Here is a 7,368-nt window from a genome sequence, read left to right on the forward strand (position 1 = left end):
GCATAGAAGGCAGATATTTCCCTTACTCTTGCACTGAATGCCAGGCTCCTACTTCAGCTAGACTGTCAAAAGCTGAGAGGAAAGGAGGCAGGTTGTAACGTGCCAAGAATACGACAAACCTAGGAGAGTTCATATCACATATCTGTGGGACCATCCTTCCCAGAGTGCCGTATGCAAAGCGCAGGGGGTGGGGAGCCGGAGAGTCACTTTACAGTGTAGAAACCTGACCAAACACTTCCTCGGCCATGCGGCCAAAGTCAGCATTAACAGTGATGGGTTCTGCTGATAGAATGCGCCCTAGAAATGATGCCGTGAGAATGCGCTTCACCTCGCGGTGTCCCACTCCCCCACCAAAAACCCACAACCCCAGTCTAATCATGAGGAAGTTTTTTTTTTGATGGAGGAGCATTCTGCAGAACACCTGAGCAGTGCTCCGCAGCACTGTTAAGGTTATCAAGAAACAAGGAACATCTGACAAACGGTCATCATCTAGAGGAGCCTAAGGCGCTATGATGACTAAAGGTAATGTGGTATCTCAGATGAGAGCCTTGAACAGAAAAGGGACATTAAGTAGAAACTAAGGAAATCTGAAGAAAATATGGACTTTAGTTAATAATAATGTATCTGGGCCAGGTGTGATGACTCACACCTATAATCCCAGCTCTTTAGGAGGACAAGGTGTGAGGGTCACTTGAGCCCAGGAATTTGTGACCAGCCTGGACAACACAGGGTCACCCTGTTTCTAAAAAATAAAATAAAATAAATTAGCTGGGCATGGTGGCATGTACCTGTGCTTCCAGCTACTCCGGAGGCTGAGGTGGGAGGATAGCTCGAGCCTAGGAGGCTGAGGTTGCAATGAGTTATGATTGCACCTCTGCACTCCAGCTTGGGGGACAGAGTGAAACCCTACCTAAAAAGAAATAAAAATAACAGTAATGTATCTGTATATTGGTTCATTCATTGTAACAAATGTACTATACTGGGCCGGGCACGGTGGCTCAAGCCTGTAATCCGAGCACTTTGGGAGGCCGAGGCGGGTGGATCACAAGGTCAAGAGATCGAGACCATCCTGGTCAACATGGTGAAACCCCGTCTCTACTAAAAATACAAAAAATTAGCTGGGCATGGTGGCACGTGCATGTAATCCCAGCTACTCAGGAGGCTGAGGCAGGAGAATTGCCTGAACCCAGGAGGCGGAGGTTGGGGTGAGCCAAGATCGCGCCATTGCACTCCAGCCTGGGTAACAAGAGCGAAACTCCGTCTCAAAAAAAAAAAAAAATGTACTATACTGACGTAAGAAGTTCATAGCAGAGGAAAGTGTCAAGAGGTATAAGGGAGTTCTGTACTGTCTGTGCAACTATTTTGCAAATCCAAAACTATTGTAAAATTTAAATAATCACTTTTCCTGATACACCAAATGTATGTAATTAAACAGTAAAATGTAAAATGGAAAGAAATATTTAGGGCACGAACAATTCATGCAACTTACTCAAAATCAAAATTATGTTGTTGTTGTTGCTGTTTTGAGACAGGGTCTTGCTCCATCACCCAGGCTGCAGTGCAGTGGCGTGATCTCGGCTCACTGCAGCCTTGACGTCCTGGGCTCAGGTGCCCCTCCTGCCTCAGCCTCCTGAGTAGCTGGGACCACAGGCATACACCATCACAATCAGCTAATTTTTTAAATTATTTGCAGATACAAGGTCTCACTATGTTGCCCAGGCTGATCTCAGACTCCTGGGCTCAAGTGATCCTCTCCCCTTGGGGATCCTCCCACCTCAGCCTTCCAAAGCACTGGGATTACAGGCATGAGCCACCACACACAACCAAAAAGATTCTTCTAGTAGAAAATGTTCTTCATGGTCTATAATTTATCAATCTGGATTTCTAGAAATATTCATTATTATTTTCAATTTTTTCTATTTAAAATATGGACAAATAAATCTGTAGAACTTAGAATGATACAGGATTTTGTTCATCTTTATGTATCTTGTTTGTAGATGTGACTCATGTAGTAGACGGAAGGGTTGGTGCCTCCGAATTCTCTGCCCAGCTTGTTCCCAGGCATCTGGAACCTCTGCTACTGAGGATATTACCAGTACACTTGGCATCCCCCCCCTTTTTTTTTTTTTTAAAGATGGGGGTTTCACCATGTTGGTCAGGCTGGTCTTGAACTCCCGACCTCAGGTGATCCGCCTGCCTTGGCCTCCAAAGTGCTTGGATTACAGGCGTGAGCCACCGCGCCCGGCCTTGGCATCCCTTTTTTTTAGCTCAGAAAGAGTATGTGTGGAGCCTTAGTTTCAGCATTATCCTGGCAAGCTATAACATCCAATATTTAATCTAAGACACACTTCCCCAAACCACGTTTAATTTACTTTTTAAAGGGATCAATAATATTTTTTAAGCTACAACATTTATAAGTCAAAATAAAGGTGCCAGAGGTAATCTCTTCCTATCTCCCTAGACACATCCTAAGATAGTACATCCTTCTCCCTCAATAGGGGATTGTGATTAGTTAGACCCAAAATAGAGTTGTACAGACTTGGATTATGTCATCTGGTTTCTCTAAGGTCAGATGTCATAACCCCCTGCTTTCTAAAGCTATTGCTGGGTATTGGCTCATCGGCTGATTCAGAAAGAACCCAGTGCTTCTGAAGCAGAGTGTCCTCAGCCTCCTAATCGCTGTGGACAGAAGGATTAGGTTTATAAAGAAGACCAACCCAGTCTTTTGTGGATTAGCAGCTAGGAGACCCTAAAAGTTTTCCTTGTCTGACATGTTTGGACTTCTCTAAAATGCAGACAGACCCTGGGCCCCTCCTCCTCTGAAGCCCTCTCATGAATGTGATGGGGATCCTCAGGCTTTTGCTTTCTTGGGAGCAATGGAGCTTGCAGCTGGAAAGCTCTTTGTAACACCAGACAGCGCTCCTATATGCCTTGTCATGCCAATAAAGTTGCCAAAGTGAGAGTAATATGTTAGAAACCTATCATCAACAAAAAGGGGCACTGGGCCCCTTCCCCTCTGATGCTTTGAAAGCTTTGATCTTACTGGGCCAAACAGACAACATTAACTCTCCTGTCTCTTAGTTTGGCAAGATTAGGGAAAGGATAAAGAGATTACAATTTTAATGGAAGACATTTTTGCCCAGAGAGAGGTCTCCAACGTAGAATCAGGCTTCCCCTGTACCCACTACTCTGTTTCACAGCCTTGAACTCGTGGCATGAGAGGTCAACATACAGACAAGAGCAAAGCACTGAATTCCGTGGGGAAATAAATACTCCCGGCACCCCATGATCAACTGCAACTAGATCAGAGCCTCCCGAGTCCCTCACTGCCTCCCTTCTACCTTCCAGCCATCTGTGCTCTGTGAATTCCTGTTTCTTCCCAAGGGCCTGCTGTAAAACCCTTTCTTCTATGCAGGCTTCATTTACCTCAATCTACCACATATTCTCTGGTTGAGAAATTCGTAAGTCCTTCTGGGTTTTTCTCCACTCCCAATATCACCTTACTACATCTTATCACATTGCTTTACAACAATTTGTTTGCATTGCTTTCATTCTCCAGCAGTCTGGGAACTCCTGGTCATGTGCATTTTCCTATTCTCAGTGCCTAACTTGTACCTGGCAGAGAGCAGGTGTTCAATAAAACATTCAATGAATACATAAACAAATGAATGAGCTCCAGAGGCAGCAATTGCAGGTAAAGTCCAGGAATTATGACTGTCATATGTGTTTAGGAAAGGATAGCCCCTCCCCTAGCCTCAGAAAATGAGTTATGATTGTTTTAAGGCTTCAATCGTCCAATTAATTACCTTTACTCATGATTGAATTAGAAGGAGGTAGATACCCATTTCTTGTCTATGAAACATAGGGGAAGCCTCTAGAAGTTTCCAAAGAAGGCTTTTACTTTCCTCATAAAAACAAAAACATATGATGTTCCCTTTTCTACATCTTGCCCTCAGCATCTTTCTATTCTCAGTGCTTAGTTTAGTATCTGGCACATAACAGGTGCTCAGAAAATATCTGATGAATGAATGAATAAGTACTAGGGACAACTTCAGGTAAAGCCCTGGCACTACCTTGAATGTGGATGTGATGGCTGGTGCTGCAGGAGCCATGTTGCCACCATGAAGGAAAGGCTGAGACTCCTAGTTATATATATGGGCTGCTGAACTATCATCCAGAATCTGTCTATCTCCAGATTTCTTGTTAAATAAGAAAATCAAAAACCTATTGATTTAAATCACCATTTTAAATCACCCCTATTGATTTAGAAACCAATATAGAGGTCATAATCTTTTCATTGTTGCCTCCTTACTACCTACTGTGTTCAGCCACATCTCTCCTATGGGTATAGCTTCCTAGTATTACGAGAGTTCACAGTCCCATAGGGAAGAAAACTTGAGATTTTCTAGGCCTATAAATTTCTGCATTAAGTCTTTTGGTGTGACCTGATTGTTCATAAATGTATCTGAGGCCGAGCACAGTGGCTCACGCCTATAATCCCAACACTTTAGGAGGCCAAGGTGGGTGGATGACCTGAGGTCAGGAGTTCAAGACCAGCCTGGCCAACATGGTGAAACCCCGTCTCTACTAAAAATACAAAAATGAGCCAGTTGTGGTGCATGTGCCTGTAATCCCAGCTACTCAGGAGGCTGAGGCAGGAGAATCTCTTGAACCCAGGAGACAGAGGTTGCAGTGAGCCAAGATTGTGCCATTGCACTCCAGCCTGGGCAACAAGAGTTAAACTCTGTCTAAAAATAATAATAAATAAATAGATAAATGTAAATGAGGAATACAAGTAAACAACTCTAATGCAATGTGTTACATGCTGTATTGGAGATTTTGATAAGGTGCTCCAGGCGCGCACACACACAAAATAAGTACTACCAATACCGGGCAATCTGAAGTGTGTTGCATTCTCTCTTTTCAACAACTGGGAAATTCCCACCCTCTAATCTTCTGCCACCTCCTATTTCTTCCTAGCGATGGAGCCTAAACTCCCTTGTTCTCATTCGGTCTCTGTCACTGGCAAGTTTTGGAAATAAAACCACTAAGGAAATCACAAGTAACTACAATAAAGTCTTTGTTGTTCTATTTCCTCATGGATTAGTTTTGTACATTCAAGACAAAAAAATATTAATTCTTCTTCAAGTTGACTACGTTAAGAGTAGATCAAAATGTTTCTATGAACAATTAATTTACTCTAAGGGAAATCTATTCACTGACTGTCCTACGACCTTTCTGTCTCTTTCTTCCTCACAGCAGTTCTTCCTTCTTAATCCCACCCCCAAACAAGGCTGGAGATGGAACTCATCAGCAACAGGACAGAAGTCAGTAATCTGATTGATGAGTTATCCATTTGACTCTCAGTTTTGTCCATTGTAGTCTCCTGAGACAAATATCGCTCACTCAGCTTTTCTGGTAGGTGTCTTGTTTTTCCACATCTTAAAATAAAACACTTGTGGATGCATGTGTACATTTGGGCGCACATGTATTAGAGTAAACTGAATCACTACACCCCAGCTTTTCAGTTAGCACAGATAAGTTCTCTCACATTACCTCTGCATTCACATTTCTTGAAGTTAAGTCATTCTACAGATCTCCAAAAGGTTAAAGAAAGGTATCTGTGGTTAGAAACAGCACTTTGGGTAGCATATGCCTTCTTGATATAGAATTAACTTGAGCCATAGGGCAAAGCAAGTACCTTTCACCAAGAAAGAAAGTTTATCATCAAAATAGAAGACTCATCAACTAAGAATGATGGATGACTGCAGAAATACTGAAGCAGGTATTAGATATTAACATTTATAACATGACAGTGTCTGAATTTTTATATTTTGCATATAAAAATATAAATGAATCATTGACTAGTAATAAATTACTCTGTGTGATTTTTTTCCCAGAAACCAGACATCACATTATTGCCTCACCAAAAAAACTCAAATCTTCTCAAGTCTGATAATTAGTGACAGTTGTCCCTCAAAAAGCTTATTTTTTAATGCAGTAAACTAGCAAATAGAGTTCTGAAGTTAAGAGTAAGAGGGGAAAAACTCCTCAAATGGACACGTACAGAAATTAAGGAATCGTGCCTGAACCTCTCAAACTGAGAAAGAATGGAGCGAACTAAAGAACAAGGAAGTAAAGCAGAGACCATGAAGGCTCCAGTAGGCCATGCCGCATGGGCTCCCAGGGCAAAGCCATCTGGAAGAGAACAGATTGTTTCAGCCTGCAAATGATTCCAGGTCACCGGATTTCCGGGATTTCTCTCTATCCCCTTGGGCGGGCTAGAAATATAATTCTAAGCATCGTCCCAGTAATGATTTTTATCTTTGGGTTGTAAACTCAGTGTCCTTAACCAAGGAAGGCAAATGGGTCTTTATCCATCCAATGTTGACTAGCATTTTAGAAGAGTAACTCTTTGTGGAGAAGAGAGAGAGTTTAATGGTCAGAAAGGTTAAGAAACACATAATACCATCCCCCTCTCAGAGACATATAGTGTACAGAGAAAATTAAAGGGCTTTAGGCCTATTTGAGTTGAAAACAATCTTGTTATCCCAGTGGTTTTCATTCTTATTTGAGTCACAGAACCTTTTTGGCTTACATTTGGGAAACCATTGCTATAGTGTAGTGGGACATAAGCCTCTTGTCTAGCCCTGCCTGCACCACTTCCAGACCCATCACTCAGAGATGTGCAATTGTATAGCAAGTTCTCTACTTTCTTGGGAAAGACCAGAATGCAAATGATTCTGACTGGGAAGTTAAGTGTCTTTTTCAGCAATGTCAGTTGGGTATGGCTTTTAATGGGACCTATGCTTCTGCAAATTAGGTTTTCCTTAGGAAAAATGTTCCCTTACTAAACATGGATTTAGACAACACAGACTCCAGACAGGCCCTGCTGTCCTATCTGGAAGTGCTCTCACGCTGGAAGACTGGGATTGCCAAAGCCCAACCTTGACTCCTTGATAGAGAATCCCAACCCAAGCAACTAACCCAACTTTGGGAAATATATGACATGAGACCATTGAACTGTAACATCTTTTAGGTAATAAAGAGGAAGGTTCCAGGGATGGGGCTCCGCTAAAAGAAATGAATGTACTCAGCTGGGCACAGTGGATCACACCTGTAATCCCAGCGCTTTGGGAGGCTGAGGCAGACAGATCACAAGGTCAGGAGTTCAAGACCAGCCTAACTAACATGATGAAACCCTGTCTCTACTAAAAAAATGCAAAAATTAGCCGGGCATGGTGGCATGCACCTGTAATCCCAGCTACTTGGGAGGCTGAGGTGAGAGAATTGCTTGAACTTGGAAGGCAGAGGTTGCAGTGAGCCGAAATCATGCCACTGCACTCCAGCCTGGGTGACAGAGCAAGA

The sequence above is a fragment of the Sapajus apella genome, unplaced genomic scaffold (genome assembly GCF_009761245.1).
Source record: "Sapajus apella isolate SASKATOON/1434 unplaced genomic scaffold, GSC_monkey_1.0 scaffold28, whole genome shotgun sequence".
Classification (NCBI taxonomy): Eukaryota; Metazoa; Chordata; class Mammalia; order Primates; family Cebidae; genus Sapajus; species Sapajus apella.